Consider the following 17,271-nt stretch of genomic DNA (forward strand, 5'->3'; position numbering starts at 1 on the left):
AAGCGTTTAATTGGAGCTGGAAGACATGTTTCACGGATGTGGCAGCGACCTGAATCTTTTCGCTGTTCTGTGCTTTTTTGTCGCTGATGTACGGAGGACCTCTTGGAGATACGCAGGCAGCCAGAAACATTCTTACTGTGGTTTGGGGCAGACAGTTTTCTGTGGTTTGGGTGGAGATTTACCTGTGTTTTCTACAGGAGTAGAAATGATTGAGGATTAGGGAGTGAGAAGGGAAGCGGCTGAAACTAAAGATGCCGCAAGAACAACAACTCCCTTCCTGAGATGTTGATCTCCTGGTGTCTGTTGTCATCCAAAAGGAATCAGCTTTGTGCTCAGTGTGGGAATGCTGCGGATTTCTGAAAGCTTTAGCTGTCAGGTCTCTCTGATTGCCTTGTGCTGAGTAACTGTGGAAGTCTATATGGGATAGTGAAGATGACTTACAGTAGTTAATTTAATTTAAAAAAAAAAAACAAACCCAAAACTTGCACTCTCCCAGTTAGTGGGTTCAGAAAGTTTGCCCTAGAAATACCAATTGGCACTAAAACAGGCATGTGGTGCTCTGCTTTTTCTTTCTTCTTCTGATTTGTTCTGCCATGTTGACTTCTGATTTTGTTCATATTGTACCTTCCAAATGTGAGTACCCGTTGCTCTGCTCTGCCAAGGAAGTAGTCTGTAAGACTTCCATTGTGAAAGGCATCGTTTTCCTCCTTTGAGTGAAGCAGTGTTTTGAGATGCTCTCATCAGCAGGCTGTTTGCATGACTTGGCTGTCTTGACTTGATTGACAAAGGAGGTGAAAGTGTGTTTGGTTGGTTATTGTTCGCACTGTGCTTTAGACAATGTGAAGTGCCTACATTTTTAATGGGGAGCATGCTTTTGGGCCATTGAAACTCTCTGAGTTACAGCAGCGGAGTGCTGTAGTGCTTCACAGTGTGTTTTATGATTCACATTGGTTACAAGTATCCCTAAGCTTTTTACAAAATATACAGAGGTGTTGAACTTCCAGCAATTTTAAATAGTGTAGTCACAGCATTGAATGAGGTTGAGCTTTTGGGACAGTAGTGTTCTGTATGCATCTAGAGCTGATTCTTCACTTGTTTTGTTCAATCTTATTTTGTCACACAACTAAACCTTCACAGCATGCTTGATTTCTGTGGTTTTCTGTTTCCTTGGCTTCCCCGTTGGCTCAGGTGAAACACGTTGATCCTACAGTTGCCTGGTGTTTAACTGCGCTACTACAGTGCGTAGCCTTGCAGTCACCGAGAGTTCTCACAGCGTCATGTCAAGCATGTGCATGGGTGTTTGTAGGAGGAGTCTTAATGAGATGTAGGAGCCGATATGGGTTGTATCTTGTATTGGACTCGGTCGTTTTCATTTGACCACCATGCTGATGTTCCTTTTGAGAGCAGCAGCTTTCTTTTGCATGCCCTTACTTTTTTTTTTAATTATAATTTTCAAACTGTTTGTTGAGGTAGTAGGATGTTTTGTCTTTTAAAGGACCCTTAAGAGGGATAGCAGTTGGTGATTTCAGGTTAAGAGCTGTAGCCTTACTTGCAGATGTGATCCTCGGGTCTAGAACATTGTACTTCTGTTTAGCTTTTAATGGACCCTTATGAATGGCTTCTAATTTTAATTCATTTAATTCATCAGCTTTCTATTCATTTTTGCTGCTTTTTAAATTGCTTTTGTTTGTAGAATTTGAGAAAGTATTTAAAATATTCAATGGACCATCATGTCTTCTTGCATATTTATGTCATTTATGAATAAATATAACCGAAAGCAGGAGTGATTGAACATTGTGAGTGAGCGTCGTACGTTGAGAAAACCTGGGAGGTCAGAGTTCTTTGTTGTGGTATTGCTTTGAGTGTTACAGTATGTGACGTATCAGTCGATGCTGGGGAAATTCTTCAGAATTTTTAAAATAAATGACTGATGTAAAGGTACTTAACAAGTTATGATTGATAATTTATTACTTGAAATAGAAGGTGTCTGATGAGCTTGACTTTTAAGTTGCAATTTGACAAGTTGATGACACTTTTCCACATTTAAAACTGCCTTGCTTCATTAAGGCTTACTTCAATAACACTTATCGGAAATTTATCAAACTCACTTTTTAAAAAACTCGAAGTAGTGAAAGACAGACATGATAGACATGGTGAGGCAACTGGTTGTCATCAAATTACTGTGTGCAATTACAGTATGCCCAGTTTTTTTATTAAGATCTGGTATGACCCCCTTACTCCTCTGTGAAGCCAGTTATTTGCTGTAGAATTTACTTTGACTGATAAATATTCTCTGATTTGAGAACTAGTCAGGGAATTAGCTAATTCTCACCATGCGTATCTTTTCAGACTCAATATAACCTGTTAGCGTGTGGGAGGGGTGACTGGCAGCAGTTAGAAATTTTACTTTCTCAGATCCAACTGTCCCCTGTCCCTAGAATCTCATAAAAGGAGCTTCCAACACAGTGAGTTTTAGAGTTAACATGCCAAGTCCAAATCACTGTAGATGCTAAACAGTTAAATTGCACCTGAATGCTTTTTCAAGGGGCTGTTTGTAAGTATTTCAGTTGCACTTTTAAATAAAAATGAGGTCAAATCCATCTCAAGAGAATTGGGAGTTGTCGTGCAAAGATTACATTAAACCCGTAGTACTTACTTGAATACTGGATTTGTTACGGTATGTCACTAACTCCCTTTCCTCAACTTTATTCTTGCTATTTTATGGTTAGACTTTATTATGCTCTATTTAGGCAAGTATGTTGAGTTTTTCTATGGTTTTCCTTCTGTGAGGATCACGGCAAAGATATAAGCTATGTTCAACACAACGTTCAGTTTGGAGAGACGATGATTTAACTGGCTAGCTTGGGAGTGATCAATGATAATGTGTTTGCTGGGGTGTACAATACTTTTTTTCTTTCACGGAGGTTTTTGTTTTGGTGTAACGGTGCAGAGAACTGGTGCTGGCCACCACTTCCACTTGCATCCTGTGCCTCTTCTGGTGCTTTGCTCTGGTGTAGCCCCACCAGCTCCTGCACATAGGAGAAGGCTTGAATTAAAACTTCTGCCGGAAAGTTTGCTCCACAGACATGTGTTCCCTTCCAATATCCATTACTTCTTCAAACGCGGAAGGAAAGTTTACTTTGGATTTCCTAGGAATGTGAGGGCAGAATTTGGCCTCATATTTCCCGTTACGGGGAGCTGTGTGTTCCTATTTGAGGGTAGGCAATGGCTCCCTGTTTCCATTTGTTTTTCTTAATGGTGTTCTTGCTCCTCTTCCCGTTTGGTTCTCTGATGGTTTACATATGTTTTGTTCCTGTACACCTCTTCTTGTAGCTTCCTCTCTCCTCCCAGGCACGGTCGCGCAGAATGTTTCTGCATAGGATTGCTTTCAGACATCATTGTGAGGGAGAATATTTCCCCCCTGCCTCTGATTTCACAAAGGTAGTTACTATTTTCTGAAGCTTTCCTTTTGGATAAATAGGCAAGCGGTGCGATGTGGTGGAGCTTCTCTGATGTTAATTTTTCTCTAACTTTAGGATAAGTACTTTCCTTTTCCGAACTTCACATCCTCTGTCGTGAATGTGCCTTGATTGCAGCGAAACGCCCTAAAAAAAGTCAGTAGAAGATGCTAGAGTGACAACTGGATGTCTGACATGCAAATTAACAAAACAATGGGACTTTTTAGTACAAAATTAATAAGTTGTAGTGTGTATGTCCTCTGCAAGGCATGCACTTAATAAGCATTTCTGTTGTATTTGTTGCTAATACCTGTATGCCTAAAGTGCATGGTTTGGGGTTTGCATCAAGTGATTTGAACATACGTTTCATTGTGGAGTGCTCAAGGAGTGTAGGTCAGTAGCGCTTCACTCTTTTGCCATCCCTATTTTTGAAAGGAGGCCAAGCTGAAACTATTAATCATAATTTTAAAATGAATTTTCTCTTGTGTGGAACAGGTGTCTCAGATAGATACTGGCCTTTGTTGCCCTTCAGTTCTCCAGAAAATTCCTTTGCATGTTTGCAGCATCTAAGCTAGCACCTTGAAGGACGTAAACTACTGTCCATTTCACCATTGAAAAGTATTCTCTTGTTCTGCATCCAAGCTGGGCTGACCAGAATAGACACCAGATAGTCCTGCTATTCCTGGAATGAGGAATCAGGCTCATGATCCTGACCTCCGTACAACTAACATATGCCCTGCTTATTTGCCATGTATTTGCAGGACTGTTCTTCTCAAAATGCTTGCTTTGGTCTGTAGCTGTTGGTGTAGGTTGGAAGCAAAGTGGTTTCATTCAGTTCTTTCAAGTTAAATAGCTTTCACCTGCATTAAGGTGGGTTTTATTTAGCATCATAGCTGGCCTTTAAGTCAGTTATTTTCTATAAAAATGGAGTATGTGACTTGTCTGGAAAAAGCTATTGTGGAAGGGATGTTGGTGCCTTTACTCTGGAATATTTGTTTTACTAATTGGCCATTTAGATCTATGGTTAAATCATGCCTATTTTTCCCATTGATTGCTGAAGTTAAATGGCAGTTGGATCAGGTGGAGCAGAGCGTGGTCTGTACCAGCTTGGAGTCATGCCAGTGCTCCATGGGGCCATCCAGATCCTGAGGATGTGTCCCCTTGGGGACTGCTTTATTGGTAATGGATGATGAAAACAGTGTAACTCTGCCTAGGTAGTTTTGAGTGCTGGAATGCATGATACCTGTTTGCAAAATGTTTCCCCACATGCAAGGAGTTCTTCAGACCTCTGCTGTCTCATACCTTGTTTACCAGCACTGTCTAAAAGTAATTAGCTGTTACTTCCTGAGTCTGTAGATGAGGAGTACTTTTGCTAGGTCTGGCAAACCCACCAGGGCACAGGAGCTAAGGACAGGAGGAGCCTTCTGCAAACCTAGCGTTTTACAAGCAGACAATGCTGATGGTTCACAGCAAGCCCGAAATTCTGGCGCTCTGGTTTGACGATACACGAAGTTTGACTTCATGACTCGTATTACTGGACTCCAGGTGCCTCAGCCACGTGGCCTGGGGTATTGATCCATTATTAACTGACTACTGGTACAGATTCATGCTACACTTACTTTTTTTAACTAGCACAGAGTTCATCTGTGAGACTTCATCTGAAGAGATGAAGCTGTTCAGCTTCAGATCAGCTATTATCTGTCATCCTGGTGCAGCCATAACACTGGCGTGAGATCTGCATCTTGTACTTGGGCTCTTTGAAAGAAATGAGAGTTGTGTCCTGATTTGCTCTTTGCTAGTGTTTGGCTCTGGCATTAATGATCTCATTACCATCACCCCAGGATTTCTCTTGGGTCTCAGCACCTCTGGGAAATCATTCTCAGCAGGGAGGATCCTCGGTATTGCTGTGCAGCACCTTGGCAATACCCCTTCACGATGACTGCCAAATTTGGGTGCCTGAAATGCTGTAGGTGACAAACACAGTAGGTACTGCGGTGGCTGCTGTGACTCACTTTGCTTCTACCGCTTGAATAGGTTCCTATTAAGGAATAATAGCTATACCTGTTGTGGTGCTTTTTTATTAGGGGGAAAAAAAAGCCTTTATGTTAAATAACATAGTAAGATCTGTGTTACAGTTTTCATGTGCGTTACCCATTTGGGTTAAATGATTGTGGATGGTAGGGTTTAAAGATCGATCTCTGATTTCTGTTGGGGAGACTGTATAAAGATGTAATAGATAAACTGCGACACTGAGCGTGTTAATCTATCACTGGTAATATGCAGCATGGATATTATTCATTTTTCCCTTCCTCCATAGACTGCTTTTTTGGGAGATGGGAATCTAAATGAAAGTATGTATGTGCGTGTAGGAAGAGAGGGCATGTAACTTTCTTTTATTGCTGTAAACAAACATTGCATCCACTGGGATACTGGCCCTCTCTCTCAGCAGGTCCTTGTGGGGAACTGGTAGGCAGAGGAATGCTGAGCAACTTTCTCTGCGTGCCTTTCTTAATTGCCCTGATTGTTTCACGTTCCCGTCAGCTGGCTGCGGAGGGGCTGCTGCATTTGCACGACTGGCGTGTGTATTTGCACACTGTGGGTTCATCTAATAAGTGGAACCTTGTATGAACTGGAAAGAGAAAAGTGTTTGCGCAGAGTTGAACAGCAAAATAGCGGAGAGGAGGGAGATGGTGGATGTGGAGCGTGGTTCTCTGTGGCCACCCTTGGCTCCTGTGGGATCTTGGCTGACTGTCCTGTGCTGCCTGTTAGTGTTCCCCAGCAGCTTGTAGTGTTGTGGGGCTCTGTTTTGGCTGAGCTGTTAGGCCCCTGAAACCAATGCATGGGACCAAATACCAATGAGGATTGAAGGTTGGCAGGTAATGTGCTGTGGATGGGTTATTTTGGCTGGCCACATCCAGCTTTTGTGCTATAGCCTGGATACCCCTGCTGTAACTCCAGGCTGATCATGAATCAGGTGTCACTTATCCTCCGGCTGCTGTGAGACCTGCTTTGCGTTAGCAACGTGAATTAAACAGCTCTGCTGTTGGTAAGCTCATTGTTCCCTGCTGTGGTGCTGCTCCTTTTCTTCCTGCTCTGTTGGGCTTAAACAAGCAGACAGGTCCTTCCAGGGTTCCTTGGTGAGAAACACAGAAGTTCATGGCACTTCTGGAGAGTCCTGCTGATGTGCAGGAGTATGGCAGCAGGGCAAGAGATACAGCTTGCAGAGTGCTCCTGTATTAGGTGAAGGATGTGTTCTGCTCGTCCTTTATTATGTGCATCTCTCCTCGTCTGTGTAATTCTTCTTAGGAGGAAACCCACTGACCTATTTTGTGGGATTTCAGGTGGTTCTGTAGGTTAGTGGGTTTCAGTCCTGCAATGTAGGTCACTCACAAGGTGTGCTGGAGTTTCATAACATGTAGCTCTGACCTGAAATGAGATTCGTACAAACTCTCTCTGTGGCTGTGTCTTGCAGCTGTACTTTACGTCTCTCTTTGCACTGGCCACCTCCTTCACAAGGTAAAAGGAGAAGTCTAGGCATTTCCAGAGGGAAAGGGTCTTACAGGAGTGTTTGTGAGGATTTATTTAAAGTGTGTATGTTTCAAACAGGTAAGGGCAAATTATCGTTATTGCCACTTCATGTTTATTAAGGACATGGCAAAAAAAGCAGACCACCAGTTACTGAGTAACTGGTACATGCTACCCTAAGCAGATGTCCGGGATTACACAATATGACAGAAATAATGTGGAAATGTCTCCATTACATTTATGTAAGTTCCTTTTACAGCTGACACATGCTAAATACATTGATTGTCTCTTTGTGCAGACAGATTTTCTTTACATCAACCAGAGCTCCTTTCACGCTTTTTTTGGTACATCTGGAGGTACGACCAAATCCTTAACATCGCTCTTCCCATAAGCCAGCTATTAATTAGGATCATGCTCTTTGTAGCAGAGTGCTAATTGGTACATCAACAAATTTACTGCCTGTTAAACATGGGAAAGATTGTAATTCTGACTGGCTCAAATATAAATGAGAGGGAAAAGCATCACTTCTCCTTGCTGGCCTGGTGGGTTTTGTTTGACTGTTCAGTAACTCGGTACCTTCAGTCAGATCAATCTCAACTCCTTCCTAGAAAAAACCAAAACTAACTGGCTAAAACCAGGCATTGTTTTGATAGTATTTTATTATTGAAGTGCTGCCTGTGTTTCTGAAAGTTAAAAGTATACCCACAGCCAATACTCTGTTAAGTAATACTGGAAATGGATGAGAAAAAGGGGTTGTAGGGATCTAAAGTACAGATCATGAAACCAGGAGACCTGATTTTGAACCTGTGGTCTTATTTGAGACACTGGCCTGGGACTGTGGAGTAACCCCCTATGCCACAAGGATCAAAATTCTAAAAATTTGTAATTATGTTCTTTACTGCAGAAATCTTGTAATAGTCAAATTGATTTTAACCTTCTGACTGATAATTTTGAAGCATACATTTTACGGCAATTTGCTGAGAGCTGAAGTGTTCCATGTTTAAGTAAGCACAGTGTATGCTGTATGTCAGTTGCTATATGGAGGTGCAAACTTCCAGAAACTACATTTACAACTTAACAGGGGAATATGTTCAGGAGTTCTGGAAACCTTAGTTTGAGGATCTTATCACATTGGTTGTCTTTAAACAAAATGGAAGCAAAACAAGTCAGTTTTCGATTCTGTTTAGCAGTAAACAAGGAATAAATGTTTAGATGTGTTTTTTCAAGCGGAGTGTTCTCTGGGATTTCAGAGTTATGATGGATTGCTTGTAACATGCAGAGGTGCTAAGTGAGACAAAATATCTTACCTGAGATAAAGCTGCCTTCTTCAGATTTATATTGTTGAGTAGACAGACATGAGACTGATTATAATCTGAAATATTTTTCCTGAACTAAATTATTTTTGTGCAGGTGGGTGGAACTAGGTCTGGGTAATTCATGTGCAACTACATAGTCAAATCGGGGAGGTGGACAGAGGATGTAGAAGTACTAGGATTTGGTGCCTTCAGTGATGTTGCAAAGTTGATCTGAACCCTGCCCGATGAATGTTGAGTGTGGGTTACCCCCTGTGCCCTGGTCCTGCTCCTGAATGTGCAGCGTTTTTGGAATTAAAGGGGTTGTTCTTAATTGACCCCTTTTAAAAATTTTATTATCTGTGTACTAAATAAATATATGGAAGGATTTGTATTTTCTTTCACTTCTATTTGCAGGTGTCAGTGGGGATAGTATGTTAGTGTGATTTAAGCCTGTGTAAAAGAGGCTAGAACTCATCCTTTAGCAAATCAGCTAGCTAAATATCCCTGAGTTGCCATTCTTTAATCTGTGTGGTTGTATTCACTGTCTGTGTTGTAATTTGACCAAGAAATTTATGTCTATGTTAGGTGATTCATTCCTTTGTTTAAAAAAAAAAAATAATCTCGATTAGCAGAAGGACATAAATCTTATTTGTCCTTGTTGGACAAAGCATGCATATATGTTCAGGTTGTTGGAAATGTGTGTTTCTGCTGAAACATTTGGCTCTACGTATCTTGGAGCTCTTATTCTGAAAGTGCTTTCACTGTTTTTTCGGAAGTGGTACTGAGCACTTTCTCTTCCCGAGATGAGATTTCAATAACAGAGGCAATACATTGATGGACGATGGCCCTGTGATGGAGTCAATCAGCTTGTGCAGTCATTTGTCTCCTGGGGATACAGGGTAGAGCACATCGTTAGCAGCAGAAGGGGAGGCTTTCCTCTGTAATGCTAATAGGGCGAGGAAGCTCTGGTTGGTGCCTGTTGGCTGCTATTGCTCAGTTATTACAGGTGCCTTATTGAGAAACAAAACTGTTTTCATTTGTTATCTGTAACAGTCATGGGTGTGGATCAATTCAACAAAAATATTTAATAAGCTCTAGGAATTGTTTCCAGTTCAATGTGGTATTAGCAATTTGTAAACTTAAATCACCTAAAACCGCTTGTCATAAAAATGGTGAATTATTTTGGGGGAATTATGTGCATTTTATTGGTTTACACACAAGTAGCTTGACTTGTGTAGGAAAGACTGACAGCTGCCCGATGCCAGCGTAGGATTCAAAGGACAGTGTGTCTTAATCGGAGGAGAAATGTTGAAAGTGAAGCTGGTGGGTTGCAGAAGTTACTCTAATAGTGTCTGATGACATCGGGTTTCTGTCAAAGCAAAAGGCAGAGCATACAGTAGTGATGGCAGGTGGCTTGTCAGAGGGACGGCTGGGTGCTGTGCTGTTGTGCAGCGACAGTAATGAGTTAACTTAAAGGTAGCTTGGTGTGCTCCAGGTGGTGGGCATCATCCAGCTTTGCTCAGGGAGGATGAGTTAACCTGCAAGTGGCTGTTCCTCTGTGGCCGCTTTGCTCCTTTTGGGGCTCTTGCCTCTCGGCGGAGGTGGTGTAGCAGTGGTCCTATTGGGAACGAGTGTGAGCTTGCCCTGGGGTGGGCAGGAGTGCTCCTGTTATGGGATACAGGACTGCAAACCTTGCATAAGCAGTATCTTGGTGTCTGGAGATGGTGAATTCCCATGTGACACACAGTGGAACTATAAATGTTGGCAGAAGAGTGTTATTCTGGATGGCTGGCAGGTGTTTCTGTGTACCCGCCAGTGCTGTGAGTGGGGAGGTGGCAGCCAGGGCACTGCTTGTTGTGGGGACTGTTTTTTCCCCCCTTTTAACTTGCTGTGACTCTGGACAGTTAGGTAACTCACATGCATAGGTTTAACTGTCTGTAAAGCAAATGTAGTAAGAAGTCCCTACCACATATGGCTTATAGGAGGTTAAGGTAATTTTTGGAAAACGCTTTGAAATCCTGAAATACGTTCTCAAAAACTGCACATGAAGTCAGACTTAAAAAACAATGTTTATCTTCCTTTCTCTGAACTGTATAGGTAATCATTTAAAAATGAGAGCAAGGGCAGCAAGAAAACAAATGATGGAACGGCATGGTGGGTAGACTTTGAACACTTAATTTCACCATCATGTACAGTGATGTCTTTGCTCCTAAAGCACTGGAGGAATGGCACAGCTGTGTGCTGTATGGGTACTAAAGGCATGGGATTGTTAGTTTGTCGTGGTTTAACCGCAGCCAGCAACTAAGGACCACACAGCTGCTTGCTCACTCCCTCCTGGTGGGATGGGGGAGAGAATCAGAAGAGTAAAAGCGAGAAAACCCACGGGCTGAGATAAAGACAGTTTAGTAGGTAAAGCAAAAGCCACGCACACAAGCAAAGCAAAACAAGGAATTCCTTCACTCCTTCCCATGGGCAGGCAGGTGTTCAGCCATCTCCAGGAAAGCAGGGCTTCATCACACATAACGGTTACTTGGGAAGGCAAACACCATCACTCCAGACATTCCCCTTCCTCCTTCTTCCCCCAGCTTTATATGCTGAGCCTGATGTCATATGGTGTGGAATATCTCTTTGGTCGGTTGGGGTCAGCTGTCCCAGCTGTGTCCCCTCCCAACTTCTTGTGCACCCCCAGCCTCCTCGCTGGTGGGGTGGTGTGAGAGGCATAAAAGGCCTTGACTGTGTGTAAGCTCTGCTCAGCAATAACAAAAACATTCCTGTGTTATCAACACTGTTTCCAGCACAAATCCAAAACACAGCCCCATGCTAGCTACTATGAAGAAAATTAACTCTATCCCAGCCCAAACCAGCACATTCTCCACCCCTTATTCCATACCATTTACGTCATGCTCAGGTCCCACACTATCCAATACAACCTCATTAACTATCACCCCCCTTCCCATCCTTTGATATAATACACAGGTATCATTCCCTTAGTCTATGGACCACCCCTGTGAAATGTCTGCAAAATGTCCACAAAATGTCCATTGAGTTCATTTAGCCCATGACTTTGGGCTCCATCTGTTATGGTGGTCACTCAGGACAGGAGAGGTGGTGTGTTGCATGGGGTTACTGGGCACCAAAGCCAGCTCAGGTCGAGTCACTGCTGCACTTGCACTGTTTCTTGTAAGGCTTGTCCTCCATTGGTTCAGGTGGTTCCTGCTATAGTAATTCCTATAACATGCTGTAACTCAAATACTGGGTTACAACAATTTAAAGGTATTTCTATTACAGTCTCCACCCCTGGTCCCTTTGGACTGGACTATAGGATTTAACATTGCAATGAACTCCTCCCCTTGCCTCTGCTCTGGCTTGGGCTTATCCACAGGCTGCAGTCCTTTAGGGGTGTACCTGCTCCAAGTGGAGCCTTATCTATGAGCCACGGTCTCTCTGGGGATATACCTGCTGCAGCATAGATTTATCCACAGCTACAGTCGCTTTGAGGTGCACCTGTTCCAGCGTGGCCTTCTCCATGGCCCACAGTGCCTTCAGAGATATACCTGCTCCAGCATGGTCTTACCCACAGCCACAGTCCCTTCAGAAGTAAATTGGCTCCAACATGGCCTTGCCCATGGCTGCAGTCCCTCCAAGGGTGTACCTGCTCTGCTGTGGGCTTATCCATGGCCGCACGCTTTGAAATGCTCCAGCATGACCTCATGCCCAGCCACTGATGCTTCAAGGTGTACCTGCTGCAGTATGGACTTATCCACAGCCACAGATGCTTCAAGATGTAGCTGCTCTGGTGGTGGACTTATGCACGGCCATAGATGCTTTGGGGTGTCCTGTTCCTGCATGGATTCATCCACAGGTCACAGTCCCTTTGACTTGAGCTCACGCTGGAGTTCCAGCCTGTCCAGTACAACAGCACAGAAACAGCAGGGATGCCCTGGCCATCTGCCAGCCCAGGCGCATCACCATTGCTGTTATCAACATGTTCCCAGGACAGCAGAGTAAGATGATAAGCAGTACAGCAGCACAGCAAGCAGCGAAAGCAAAAAGCAGCCACTAACGAGCACTGGACTCTGGTATACAGTAAGGCAAGCAAGCCCCATGGCAAGCACAGGAGCCTGCCGATTAATAGCTGAACAGCAGTAATGGCTATAAATTTGATCTAGCACATTCCAATCAAACCTGTTATCTTGAACCCTTCAAGCCCCCTGCTGGGTGCCAAAAAGGACTGTCGTGGTTTAACCCCAGCCGGCAACTAAACCCCCAGTGAGCCGCTCACTCACTCCCCCCACAGTTGGATGGGGGAGAGAATCGAGGGGGGGAAAAAAAAAAAAGGTAAAACTCGTGGGTTGAGGTAAAGACAGTTTAATAGGGAAAGCAAAAGCTGCACGTGCAAGCAAAGCAAAACAAGGAATTCATTCACTCCTTCCCATGGGCAGGCAGGTGTTCAGCCATCTCCAGGAAAGCAGGGCTCCATCACGCATAACGGTGACTTGGGAAGACAAACGCCATCACTCTGAACATCCCCCCCCTTCCTTCTTCTTCCCCCAGCTTTACACGCTGAGCATGACGCCATATGGTATGGAATCTCCCTGTGGTCAGTTGGGGTCAGCTGTCCCAGCCGTGTCCCCTCCCAATTCCTTGTGCCCCCCCAGCCTCCTTGCTGGTGGGGTGGGGTGAGGAGCAGAAGAGGCCTTGACTCTGTGTCAGCACTGCTCAGCAATAACAAAAACATCCCTGTGTTATCAACACTGTTTCCAGCACAAATCCAAAACACAGCCCTGTACTAGCTACTGTGAAGAAAATTAACTCTATCCCAGCCAAAACCAGCACAGAGTTGCACAATTTTACATGTGGGTTAGCAGAGTAAGGAACATGCTTAATCATGGGTGTGGGAATACAGTACTCTGGCAGCAATTAAGAGTCATTAATTAGAAGTACTTATTACCGGACGTGACTCAAGTTAGTTGTAAGTTGCTTAACTTCTGAGGTCAAAAAGATCTAATGCATCTGAGATGAGTGTCACTGGCATCCATGGGACTGCGGGGCTGTTCACAGGGACAGTCTGGAATACCAGAGCTCAAACTGAAATTTTGAGGTTCATTAAATGACTTATTGACAGTGACAGTTTCACAGCACCTCTACAAGCTGGGACCACGCATTTGCATTCAGAAGTTTAAATCTATGAAGGGTTCATTTATAGACTCTTAGTTGCATCAGCTGGGAACACAGAAGTGCGTACCGGGAATTTACACTGCTATGCTGAGATTCGCTATTATTCAGCCAGCATTCAAAGAAGTGATAGTGAAACTATAATAAAAGCTTCCCTGTTTGTGTGAAGAGGATGACATTTTTTTCCAATTACAAATTAACCATTTGATACAAAAATCAACAACAAACATGACAGTAGAACTTCATGCCTGTATGCCACATACCTACTCTGTAAATGCATGGGAGACCACACCTTAATGTTCAGTGTATGCATTTATAAAGATTTAAAATGTGAGGACAGTCTCACAGCTTGTGCTTGGAAGAGGCATTACTTCTGCCAATGGCCAGGCATGTCAAGCAAGTCATGGAAAATGGTCCATAATAAGGTACCCGTTACAGTTCTGTGCCAGTTCTCAGGGCTTTTCTTAAAGTGCAGGGAGAGTGAGGGATGACACCTAGCAGTAGTTTGGTTTTATTTCCATCTCTTTAGTTTTTCCCCTCTTGCCTTTTTTTCTGCGTTGTAAGCTAGACCAACTTTCCCACTGGCACTCTGAATTCAAAGCTATGAAAGTACACAGCTATGCACTCCACTTGCTTGTTTTTAAAAGCCTGTCACAAGCATGAGTGTTTTGTTGTTTGTTTTTCTTTGGGTTTTTTTTTTTTTGTTTTTTTTTTTTTTTTTTTTTTTTTACACAAAGGCATATATCGTAAGGAACAGGTTTACTTAGTCACGGGTGTGGGAATATGGACGTCGAAATTAGTTTAATAACAGTGGTTGCTTTATTTCTGAATGTGCTAGCATTTGCAAATCTGTCTTGGATCGACAGGTAGTTGATGCTTGTGGAGAATGTGACTTTTTGCTCTTTGCATTGATTTTTCTGAATTGTGTCCAGAGGCGGCAGAAGTCAGTGCAGCACTTTGTCGTCAGCTGCAAGGGCTGGATCAGGCCTCCGAGACCGATGCATCGAGAAGAAAGGGAATAAGTTGACATGAAACCTAACACAGTTATCTTTTGTGATCTCATTTTGTTCCTAGACTATTTTTTTCCAGGGAGATTTTCTAATAGATAAAAAAGAATTGAGAAATTAGTTGTATTGTATAAAGCCCTAAATGATACTCAGGGGGAGAACTTGGTCTGTGTCCGTGTAAGTGGAGGATGCCTCAGACCACTCATTGCTCTCAGTCGTCCTGGAGCCTCTAAAGTTTGAATAGGGTGTGAGACTGATAAAACTTTGGATCTGTTTTTTTTAAAGTAAGTGTCATAGATGGTGACCAAACATTTTCTTGCTTTTAAGCAGAAAGAAACAATACCCAGAAAGTCCAACATACTCAGCAAATTTTGCAGGGCTATAGTTCTCAATGAGTCTCATCTGTCTAGATGTTTAGTCTTTCTACTGCTAACTGTATAAAATTCTTGGTTTCGATGTTAGTGTACAAATACGCTAGTCCTCATATACCTGTGTGCTCACTTGGATCAAAAAGATTATATTCCTTCTCCATGGAGTTGTATCCATGCCTTTGCTTTATATAGCTGGCAAATTATTAGTAGGTAAGATGGGTTGATTATCAGTGGCTTGCTGCTTTTCCTCTGTGCTCTACTTCAGAGTATTATCGTTAGCAGCTTTTAAAGTAAGGCTCCTCCTGGAAGAATTTCTGGCTCGAGGCAGGAAAAGTTTTCTTACTAGTTTTGAACTACTGGGACTATTGTGTTTTTTGAAATCCTATTCATTGCTTCACAAAACTGTTACAAGTACATCTTGAATCATGCATAGCCTGAAGAATATCCTGGGGGTAGGGAGACATAAATAATTGTTTAATTGGGCTGGTCTGCTGTGTAGCTTATATCATGTTGAGTATATGGAAAGGACTGATTTTTATTTAGTGTTTTACTGTAACAGTTCTCCAAGTCCTAAGCTGTTACTAATCTTAGTAAAATTTAATGTGGTGTTAAGCAAGACATGCAAATGTGTTTTGACTTAAGCTTTTAGTTTGTGAATAGAAATGTTGCAGATCTCTCACCTTTCAAATGTTTGGCAATTATGCTAACCGAAGTCTTACAAGGAAGAGTTGTACAAGGAAAACAACATCCTATTGGAAGGAAAATAACTTTGTGATTAACACTTACAAATAGTTAATAACTATTCTTATATTTCATTAGATTTATGAAAAAACATGTCTTCAGTGGTTGTTAGCAGAGGTGGCAAAAATCTGAGTAATACATCAACATTGTTTTAATTAAAAATACATTGATATTCTCCTAAAAATTCACTTTTGACATCCGGCTCTTAGGCTTAAAATGAGTGTAAAACTTAGCTTTTTATACTACAGGAAAACATGCTCTTGTGCTCAAAACATGCAGCAAAAGCAATCCCATGAAAATCAATTAGAATAATAGAGTACAACCATTGCAAAATATCATTACAATAGTTAAGTAATTATCCCACTGCATGACTTTGCAAGAGGGATAAATAATGCATGTGGAATTGTGTTGGAGCCTGCAGGAAGATTCATGCTGGCAGAGTGGGTGGGAAGGGCGAAGGCAGAGCACCCATCCAAGGAGGGGGTCTGCTGGGTCCAGTGGCTGATGATTGAAACCTTTCAGTGCCTGTGATAACAAAGACACAAAAGAGACCCAATTTTCTGTTTTTCTTATAATTTCAAGATGGCCTTCGGGAAGAAGTCTTCCTTTGCTGTGTTAGCACAGCTTGACTCCAGCTGCTTCTTGGAGCTGCCCAGCTGGTCCTGAGTGGGTGGGTCTTGGGCTTTGGGGTGCGAGCACGGCCATCCTGTGGGGGGCTGCCTTTCGGAGTAGTGGAGCGGGCACCCAGCTGGGGTCCAGCTGTGCCGTCAGACGGGTGGAAACCCCCAAGATGGCACCACATCAGGGTGCTGATCCCAGCGGCTCGCTGCCTTGCCTGGCACACTGCTCTTAACTTCTCTGTATTTCACCCACATTCTGTACTTTACCACTCTGTAGATCTGGGCTGCTCCTTGTCTGCCATTTGTTGGGCTGAGAGCTACTTAGTGCATTAATGCAAGGCTTGGAGTCCCATTGGCAGTGTGTCCCAGCCCCTGACCGAGCTGTCTGGTCAGCAGGAATATTGGCTATTTTTTCAGTGGACAGATGAGGGTTTTGATTTTTCTTCCTTTCAGCTAGAACTGAATACTCCGAATCCGTCAGTTGCTGTCAAGAGGATTGTACTTTGGATTAGTGAGCTACTGGAAGCAGTCTGAATCATTGCCATTAAAAGCATGCCAAACAGCGGTGTAATTAATAGTTATATAATGTCACCAACAGGCTTAGGAAACTAGAATGTAACTTGAACAGAAATACAGCCCCATGCAATCCCTGCATTGCCTAAGGACCACCGTGCATTTAAAGGATGATGCTTTTATTCCTGGGACCATTATGGTCAGGGCAGGTTTGTTGCTGTGGTGTTGCTTCCATCACAAGACGTATGGAAGCACCCTTCTGTGCCTTTCCCCTTCCCCTCTTTTTCTCCGATGTCTTTTTCATCAGGACCCAGTCAAACCAAGAGCCCTGATCACCCTAGGCTTCTTGGAGCCATTCTTTGCTTCTGTGATTGCAGAAATCTTCAATTGCTGTGTAATTACGGATGCTATATGAAGTAACTCTTCAGCTCATGAGAATAATATGCATTTTTGTTGTTGTGTTTTTGAATAGAAATTTCAGGGAAATTATGCAATACCTTTCTGTTATACAGTACTAGTGAAATTGTGTTAGCCCTTTACCACTGTTGTTTTTAGGGGAAGCTGAA

General features: G+C 42.9%; 1 protein-coding gene across 1 annotated transcript in view; it reads left to right on the forward strand.

Annotated features, from left to right (window-relative positions):
• RYBP (RING1 and YY1 binding protein) overlaps positions 1–17,271 on the forward strand; it is a 48,142-nt gene that overhangs the window by 1,468 nt on the left and 29,403 nt on the right. The window lies entirely within an intron of this gene.

Source organism: Mycteria americana, chromosome 11 (genome assembly GCF_035582795.1).
Source record: "Mycteria americana isolate JAX WOST 10 ecotype Jacksonville Zoo and Gardens chromosome 11, USCA_MyAme_1.0, whole genome shotgun sequence".
Classification (NCBI taxonomy): domain Eukaryota; kingdom Metazoa; phylum Chordata; class Aves; order Ciconiiformes; family Ciconiidae; genus Mycteria; species Mycteria americana.